The sequence below is a fragment of the Lactuca sativa genome, chromosome 9 (assembly GCF_002870075.4).
Source record: "Lactuca sativa cultivar Salinas chromosome 9, Lsat_Salinas_v11, whole genome shotgun sequence".
Lineage (NCBI taxonomy): Eukaryota > Viridiplantae > Streptophyta > Magnoliopsida > Asterales > Asteraceae > Lactuca > Lactuca sativa.
In genome coordinates, this window is record NC_056631.2 from 4545211 (window position 1) to 4555874 (window position 10664).

The following is a 10664-nucleotide window of genomic DNA, read 5'->3' on the forward strand; positions in this document are numbered from 1 at the left end:
CCATACTTTCAACAAATATCTCATCACATAAGTCAATCTTCCATTGTCATCTCGACAGATGCCTATACGGGTTCAAAGACAACCTAGAAACTTAGAAACATGGAATCTATGAAATAAAATAAATAAATAAATAAACTTGTACATAAAAAAACACAAAAACACAAAGGGATGTACTTTGTTTTTACTTATATTTGAGTGGACAAGGAAAAAGGGATGAGATCTGGACAGAGGTTCGAGCTCCGTACCTATACCTGGGAAATGTTAATAACAAATAAATATTAGGAATAAAAACTATAAAAACATGAAAAATGACATATGTTTTGTTGTAATAGCTCTAGTTTTCACTTTCAAAAAAAAGTGTGCTTACAAATGTTAAAACTGTAAAAACAACATATCCAAATGAAATTAAGATTCAATCTATAAGAGATAGAATGTTTTTCTTCTTCCTTTTACATAGAAAGAAAGAGAGGTGGGTGGTGCGCTGGCGGTGACCACCGTCGAAGGCGTGCGCTGGTGGCCACGTTAACTAGAAAAAGGGATTTGCCAAGATACATGGAGAATTAATAAGCCAGGTCAATAGGATGATAACGTGAGATGAGCTGCGTCAAAGGTGGATAAGATTTCAAAATATAGTTCGTTTAACTTTTAATTATTATTTTAATAAGAGATAATTGTACTTTAAGCTTATATATTTGTACAACTTAAAAATATTATTATTTTATTAATGATTACTTGTACTATTAGTTTAATGACTTTAACGTCTTAAAAATATATTATTTTTTAGAAATAGTAAGATTTCCTTTATAAGGTTGTATATATATATATATATATATATATATATATATATATATATATATATATATATATATATTATATTGAATCTATTTTTAAAAATAGTAAGATTTCCTTTATAAGGTAGTGTGTATATATATATATATATATATATATATATATATATATATATATATATAAGCTCTTTTGTGCGAAGAGACTACTAATTTAAATATCATTTTTCAAAATCAAAACCACAAATATTAACAAAATGCAACGTCTAAGCCGTATCTAGGTTAAAAAAAAAAGATTTGACGATTTTTTTTAATACAGCGTCATCAATTCCACAATTGTCCACTAGAATATGCATTATTTGCTACATAATTAGTTTTTTGTATGGTTCGATCCGAAAAAGAAAATTAACATTTTTTGTAATAAATATGTTTCATCTAGTATGGTAATTTCCTGTTTCCAAACCAGGCACGTTGAGAAGTGAAGATTTGTATGCAAAACATGTTTACAATGTAAACATAGTATTGTGGTTCGGTTCTTGAGCAATGTTTTATTGAATAATTATTGTCGTTTGTGTGGTCATGTGTTCTGACTATATCAGTAAATAACATATTTTTTGTATTTAACCAAACATTGTTACAAAAAATTTAATCTTTTCAACATGGATACATATTGTTGTGTTGATAATCAAGAAATATAGTACTTTTGTACCATTTTAGCTATAAAAAAGTATATAAAATATGTTCATTATTAATAGTATAATAATAGGTGATATGTTAGTATTTTATCTATCATGTTATCCATTTTTTTAAATAACAATTTAATCTATTTTTATTTTGCACCTAAAATCTAGATATGTTTCAAATAGGAGTTGAACATTTAACCTCACGAAGGAGGACAATTTTCATGCTGATAGGTCAATGTATTTTGATAGGGATAATGACTTGAGAGGGTAACATACTATTACTTTTGGTCGCAATTGGTCACTAAACTTTTTGTCGTGCTCTAATTGTCATTTAACTTGTTGATTCGTGTAGATTTTCCCCTTATAACCGATATTAGCCGGTTGCAAAGGAATTATCTGTCTGAGGTGTCTTTTTTATCCTACGTGGCCAATGAGGTGGCATGTAGGTCGTGATTTTGTCACCCCTCCTCATTGAAGTTAAGAGTGAAGTCTCATTTGGTCCTTAAATTCGATTAGAGCATGAAGTCTCATTAACCTCCTTCAATTTCCTTCAATCTTCAATCGGTCTCTATAATGGCTTCATCACAATGTCCCACTAATCGAAACTTCATTGTAGTGGATTTCCACTACAATGGAACGTTTGCACCCAACCCATTAGTATACTTTGATCCCGGTAGACTATCAGTGCGAGATGTTGACTTTAGTGCATTTGAGTACGAGGAGTTCATGGCATTTCTTCACAAGCTCACCAGAAGTAAAAGCAAAGGCATTTACTTCTGCCTTCCACAATAGTCTTTAAGTAAAGGAATCCATACACTGGTGAATGAGGGTGATTACAAAGAATTTTTTGATTTGGCTTATGCGAATAATAGGAGAATGAATGTATATGTGGACCACCAAAATGAACCAATCTTCGAATGGATTGAGGAAGAGGAAAATGAAGATGAAGACTATAGTTGTGAAGAGGATGAAGACTCAATCTTGTTGGACACTTATTTTATTGACCATGAAGAAGATGATGCTTAATATCCATTCCCAACCAACAAAACCATGGGTAACAAGTTCTTAAACAAACTTTGTCTACATACAGTAAATGTAGATGATGTATATGAAGATGTTGAATATGTTGAACCTCAATACCATGTGCATGATGATAGACAACCATGGAATCAGATGAACCACTGTTAGGTATGCAATTTTCTAACCCTGATGAGCTTAAAAACATGTTAAGAAACTATGTAGTTGCTAATGGATATGATCTTTGGTTTGAAAAAAATGACTCCCAAAGGTTGTTAGTTAAGTGTTGCAAAAAAAAAAAAAACAAGCCACATACTTGTCCATTTAGACTTTGGGCCTCTTGGATAACTAAAGAGAAGACTTTTCAGATAAAATCTCTAGTTAGTGAACATAATTGTAGCAGGGTATTTAAGTTTGGGTCCATAGTAACTTATAAATGGTTAGGCAAACAGTTTATGAGTGAAATTATAGAGAAGCCAAAACTAAGTGTTAGGAAGATGAAAGCTAAAGTTTCTACAACATTCAACATAAATGTAAGTGTGGGGCAATGCAGAAATGCAAAGACATTTGCATTACAAGAAATTAAAGGAAGTCTAATTGAACATTATGGGAGATTATGGTCATGTGGTCATGAAATTATGAGGAAAAACCTTGGGTCTAATGTGAGATTGGATGTAGACATCATGCGAGATTCCATAACTTTGTTTTCTAAGTACTATGTCTGCTTTAAATCTATAAGTGATGGTTGGAAGGAAGGGTGCAGGCCTATGATTGGCCTTGATGGTTGCTTTTTAAAGGGTATTGTTAGAGGAAAAGTTTTGGCAGTTGTAGGGAAGGATGCAAACAACCACATCTACCCTATAGAATGGGTTGCGGTTGGAGTTGAGAACAAGGCCACATGGATGTGGTTCATAGATCTCCTCATGGATGACATTGACGATGGTCTTGGTGTAGGCATTACCCTTCTTTCTGATGGACACAATGTGAGCATTGGTTCATATTTATACATCTATTTTTATGCTTGTTTCACTAATTTGTTGTTGTTTGTAGGGGTTACTAGAAGCAGTAAAAGAGAGGTGTCCATAATCTAAACACAGACAATGTGTCAGTCACATTGTGGCTAATTTTGCTAAAAGGTTTATTAGTCAACATTTCAGGAAGCTGAACACCAAGTCCACCAGCAGCAGCAACAACAAGAGCCCAACCACCACCACCACCACTAGTAGCCCAACCACCTATTGGATTAGGTGTCTAAGCTCATAACTATAATTGGCATGTACTTGACCCGATAGTAGCATGGTCCGTTTGGGTTGCCTTCACCAAAACAATCTGACAGGATGGATACTTGAGAAAGAGGCTATTTATGATTTACTAATATATTATAAGTATAATATAATAATTGAGAAATCATAATATTTAACTAGTATTGATCAAGAATTAATTTGGAATTAATTTAGTGATCAAAAGAGACTAATAAAATTAATGGGGACTGATTATGTAAATCAGTAATATATATTGTTTGGGCTATTGATCCATGATAGGATAAGTTTATGTAAGTATCCATGAATAGTTATCCCACATGATATATGGATCATAACCTAAGTGTACGGATTAGGGTTTACCTATGACTCTTGCAATCCTACAATATATATGTGTTGTCCCTAAACTAAAATCGACCCTATGTATTCTAAGAGAATCATAACATATTTTTATGTGTCTAGCCTCCCTCTCAAAGTCTTCCTTTGTTCATGGTGTTTGTGAACCATTTGAGGCATCACACTTAAGGTACTAAGCTATTGAAAGGCAAAAACTACAAACTACAATAAAGAGGTATTATTCTAACTAGTTTTATGATTCATGTACCAAAATTGTATGCTAGTTGTAGGCTTCATGCTTTGGAAATTTTATTGCATGTATAACTAGAGAAAACTTAGATCCAAAGCTATTAGGGTTGTATGTGCACTATAGAAGTGTTATAGTACACAAAACCTAACACCACCACCACCAACAGCAACAACAACCCAACCACCACCAACCTAACCACCAGGTGCAAGGCCTGTCCCAAGAAGAAAGGCCCTAAGTGGTAGAAACTGACGGAGGCAATATTTTTAAAGGATTGTCAAAATGGTATTGAGGAGGAAGATACCTGGGGTTGGAAGCAGTGCAAAGAACCCTGCAGTCCTTGATTAAGTTAGTGTGTAGGTAGTGGGTGGGCATATCTTTTGTTATCAAGTTGTGATGTAAAGACAAAGTACTATGTTTTCTTTATGTTTTTCTTTTGGGTGTGTGGCCACATGGTGGCTCTTCTTTTGTGGTCCCTATCAGGAATCTTCTGTCCCGTCTTTTGTGTATGCAGACAACTACTTGCCCTTTATTTAATTTCGAATATTAATGGAGTATTTTAATGAATCCAACCACCATCTTCAATTACTTTATTGTTATATGTATGCATTGTATTAATTCCATTCAATTACTTTCTTGTTATATGTAAATTCTTTGTATTCATTACAGTCAAATAATGTACTCTTATATATATTAATTGTTATATGCATGCTACTTTGTGATTCCATTCCAGTCAAAACTACTTCTTTGTGATTCCAATCAAAATTACTTATTTCTAATTCCATTCAAAATTACTTCTCTGTGATTCCATTCCAGTCAAAAATACTTCTTTGTGATTCCATACCAGTCAAAATTACTTCATTCCATTCCAACAAGAAGTTAAGATAATGCCTTCATTTCATTCAAACAACATCTTTCAATACATCATTTCACATCATTTTATCATATACACGATGATCAAAAAAAGAAATCATATGGTAAACTTATATATTTTTTCCTTCGTTGCAATGGCATCAGAGTACTTTCCCTTCTTCATTTGTTCCATGTCTTCCTTAACCTTCTGTAACATCCCGACTCCCAGGTATAAAATTTAAAAGCTTAAAGTCATATTCTTAGACCTACTCGACGAGTTGGTTGCCCCCAACTCGTCGTGTAGAAGTGGATCAGGTTGCATGATTTATGAGGTCTACTCAAAGAGTTAAAGGACCCCGACTCGAAGATTAAGAGCTAGAAAATGAAACCCTAATTTTTAGGGTTTACACCCTATACAAAGGACTTAATCCATCCATTATGGCCTCCCTTACCACTTCATTACCCAGAGAAGAAACCATAGTTGTTATTTGTTGTTTCCTTGAGCTTGTGAGACTAAAATAGTGCTTTTGGTGTATTTTGTTGAAGAAGTTGGAAGATTTAGAAGCTTGGAACGGGAAGGAGCTTGTAGATCCAACATCTACAACGTTTGGGCATACATTTGAAGGTAACAAGTTGTTACCTTGATCATTTTATCATTAGATCCCCTTTTTATTGGGGTTAAGGCCATTTTTAGTATATTTGTGGAGCATTTCGGGTATTGGTCATGATCTGAAGTTGTAACTTCAGATATGGACTCCTCTATGTCCCTATAGTCATAAAGTTATCAGATTTAGCAAGCTTTGGCCTTTCTCCTTGGGTTGAACCTTTCCCTTATCTTGGTTTTGGAATTTAGGACCATACAATGTTCTAAAAGGCACACCATGGCGAGCGCCAAGGCGCGCCATGGTGTGAGGCGCGGCGTCGCTGTTACGAAAAGTTTCATAACGTTGCTGTTAGGCGTGGCGTGTGGCAAGGCGTGATATGGTGTGCCATGGCGCGTTATGGCGTGTTATGGCGCGTGTTTTTTCGTCTGAGACACATTTTTTTGCTCTTTTTATACCTTTTCTAATCGGACATACAAGTATTGTGTTTTTTATTAACTTTCTGTTATTAGTTGTTGATATAACACTTCTAAAAACTAGAGATATTTGATATAAATTTATATTTATGCAGTAATATAATTATAAATTAATACAAAATCGCCGCCTTACATCACGCCTTGAAAAACGCCATGGCTCGCCATAACTCGTTAAGCTTGAGGCTTGGCCTTGCCGCCACGCCACGCCTCACACCTTTTAGAACCTCGGGACCATGCATGTACGTAAAGTTTGCAACTTTACGTGGAAACCATGCCCTAGGAGATTAGATCTACAATTCGGAGCTTTGGGGTAGCTTAAAAACATCTGAATGAGAAATGCGTAATGCCCCGTTCTAAGAGTAGCTATTTATGGTTCCCCAAGATCAAGAGTAAGGGCGTTTCGGTCTTCTATGGGCAATGGGTTTTATTCGAGAAGGTTTCGGGTCGGGGTGTGTTGCTAGAAGCGTAGGGCTTCTCGCCAACTTTTCGTGGATATAAAGTTCTTCAGAAACAAACTTAGAATAAAGGAGCTATGACACTTTGAAGATATTGTCACTTATGGCACTTGATGGAAAAAGTTGACAAAGTAAGGCCATGCATGCAAGGGACACGCGTGGGTACGCCCAGCGTATGGTTGGGTTACGCCCAGCGTAATGGAGTTAATGAAACGCGGGGTACCTCGACGTACGCCCAGCGTACGTCCAGTGTCCAGAAACCCTAATTTTAGGGCCAGCCACTATATAAGGAACATTATGGTTCCAACCCTAGCCTCCATATCTGCCCTCTTACCCTCAGAAGACCTAAGTAGTCATTCTTCTTCCATTATTGTGGGTATTTGACCTTGGAGAGCTTGTTTTGGCAAAGGAGAGCCTGGAAGAAGAAAGAAGAAGTTGTCAAAGAAGGAGTGGGGTGGCTGGAGCTCGTAGATCTGGAAATGCATCATCTTCTGGAGCCCTTTTGAGGTATAAAGTCTCTTGCTTGGCAATCATTTTGTGTAGATCTAAGTGTTATGAAGTTTTGACATCTTTCTTGTCCCAAAAACCCCAAAGTGATGCTTGATGCAGGTTGGTTGAGATTAGTTGTCCTTTCAGACCTTGAGAGAGGTCTTGAGTGAGAAAAATGAGGTCCCAATGGCTTTGGTTGTCTCATGTGTGAGATAGGTAGGTCTTAATGGATTAAGACCTTGAGTTAAGAGCTTTATGGATGTCCCAAGTAATAAGTTTGAGACTTTATGAATCCTAGGCATATTTGGTCTATGGATTTGAAGTTTTGGCTTAAGAGCTTAAGCCATTAAGAACTTTTGTGGGATTTTAGTTTAGCGAGATTACGCCCCGCGTAAATGGATGTACGCCCAGCGTAGTGGGTCTGTGTCCCGACTCCAATCTGCGAGCATCGATGTACGCCCAACGTACCAAGAGGGGTACGCCCCGCGTACTCCCTCTATTGGGTTTTGATTTTGGGCCTTAAGTGATTGGGTTGTTATTGGGCTAGTGGGGCTTGGGTCGTGACTGAGCATTATGAATGGAGTAATGTAGACCCAATAATTATTATGGACTTTGGATCTAGGCCCATTTGCTGGGGTGGGCCTAATTTAGTAAATTGGGCCAATATTGGGCTTTACATGAGAAATTGACTTTGGGTCTTAGCCCAATAAGAGGATGATGGGCTTAATGAGTGTTGTGGGCCCTTGGTCTAGAAATTTGTGATGGTTTCTTATGTGATGGTTTTCTTATGATAGTTGGGATTCCCGGCGAGTCAGCAGTCAGAGAGTTGCAGGATTCCGGCAGTTGCAAGGTGAGTTTTCCTCACTGTACTCAAGGGTCTAAGGCACCAAGGTCGGCCCTTTAAATTGTTGTTAGAGCCGTTATGTTATGTGATGATATGCTTGCTAGTTTCCTGGTAGACAAGATAGTGTTATGAGGATATGCTTTGTTAGCTTAGTATCCTAGAGAAATGGATAGTTGTATGACGGCTAGTTTTGTTGGATCAGCGCCCTAGTAGTTGGGTAGTGATTGTTTATAGACCGGTAGTTGGTCTTGCCTTATGTACGCTGGTAGGAGGTTATCTGTGGGTTATGTATGTTGAGCAGTAGCAGAGGGTATTCCATCCTGGTGGGATGATAGGGCCCTAGTGTGTTGGTTCTGTAGAGCGTTATGTGGTTGCATGTTATGTGTGCATGTCTGCTAGTGTAGATTGGCATTCCAACCCGATGGTTGTGGGCTAAGAGTATTCCATCCAGGTAGGATGATTGGACTCGTAGTATGTTGGCATTCCAACTCGATGGTTGAGGGGCCTGGGGTATTCCATCCCGAGGGATGATTGGACCCATAGTAGTAGTAGTAGTAGTTATTGTATGTACAGGAAGTGGAGCATTCCAACCCGATGGTTGTGGGCCAGGAGTATTCCATCCCGGTAGGATGATTAGACTCATAGTAGGATGGCATTCCAACCCGATGGTTGAGGGGCCTGGGGTATTCCATCCCAAGGGATGATTGGACCCATAGTAGTTATTGTTATACGTATAGGTGTTTGGGCATTCCAACCCGATGGTTGTGGGCCGAGAGTATTCCATCCCGGTTGGATGATTGGACTCGTGTTATGTAGGCATTCCAACCTGATGGTTGAGGGTCGGGGGTATTCCAACCGGAAGGTTGATTGGACCCGAAGTATGTTGTTCTTTGCTGTATACGTATGTTTATGTGTGTAGGGGTACTTTGGGGGAACTCACTAAGCTTTCGGGCTTACAGTTGTGGTTTATTGTTTCAGGTGCTTCAGGAGATCGTGGCAAGGCGAAGGTGTGATCGTACCGCTCCTCATGTTTATGCTTTATGTAATATGATTCTGGGGAAAGTACTCTGATGTTTAAACTATTTTGAAAACAAGATGTATGATCTTAACGGTTTTTTAATGAATTAAAATGTTTTAATTTGGTTGAAATTTTTGGTCGTTGCAAAATGGACTGAAGGGACTCGACGAGTTGCATGGTCAACTCGACGAGTCGGATGAAGATTGGCCGTTGTAGGTTTCTGCATAGACTCAGCGAGTCGGTGAGACGACTCAACGAGTCAGTTAGGGTTTTCCCGATATTTGGACACGCATGGACTCGACGAGTTGTTTGGAAACTCGGCGAGTCAACTAGGGTTTTGACGATTTCTCGAGTTCTGGAAGGACTCGACGAGTTAGTGAGATGTACTCGACGAGTTTGGTCAACATGGACTGTTTACCCTGACAATTGACTTTGACTTTGACCAAGGGTTGACCAGTTGACTTATGGAGGTATTTTAGTAAATAGGGAATTTATGGAAGTGGACCTATGATGAATATAGGTGGTGGAGTTCGTGGTTGTGATTCGAGAGTTTGATCTTATCACTACAGTTTACCAATAGGGTCTAAGGCACCAATGCCGACCCTTTCAGATTTGTATTCGGGTTTATTGTATGATATGCTTGTTGATTTGCATCCTGGTAGTTAGGATGGTGATATGCTTAATGACCTGGTAGGTCGGTATCCTAGTATATAGGATAATGTTATGTTAGTGACCGGTTAGGTCGGTATCCTGGTTATAGGATGTTGTTATGATTAGTGATTTGTTAGATCGGTTTGACTATTATATATACATATATATATATATATATATATATATATATATATATATATATATATATATATTGTAGCGTATGATATTTATGTGCACATGTTTGTTTGATTTGGGGGTTGGGTTGAGGCGGACCTGCTTTGTGCTGATAGGGATGTCAAAAACCCTTGCGGGACCCCGATATCGTACGGGACTAATTTTTTAAAAAATTCGGGAGCGTGGGCGATAATAACTCCCGTTTATTTTCGGGACCGGGGCGGGAGTGAGTATTTTCGTCCCGTACTCCTGCGGGGGACCCCGTTTATATTTATATAAAAAATATATATATTTAATGGAAAATTAGGGCTTCTCGCAAGTCGCAATCTCGCTTTCATCCATGTTCCGTCAATACTTCTGAGTTCTTTCTCCACTATCCAGTCTTCAGTTAACTTCACAATACGAATGGCAGAATGGGGAATGGCGACTTTCTAGCTTCGAGGACTTCAGGCGACGATTAGGCGGTAGGACCCGACGAGGCGACGACGCGTACTCTGACTGGCGACTGCGACTGCGACTTCTCCAAGTCTCAACCTCCCACCGGCAACCTGCGACTTCAGCTTTCTTCCATCACTGTCACTGACGCCTTCCGCATTTGACGGTAATGTACCCCTTCCCTTGCCTCACGATTTTTGTAATTCTGTTTCTTAGTCACCAATTTCTGCTGCTATCAATTTTTACCCCTTGTTGCTATCAGTTTCTGTTGCTTGCAATTAATATCTTCCGGGTTTCATAATTTCATACAGTGTATCACAATTGATATCATAAATCGATTT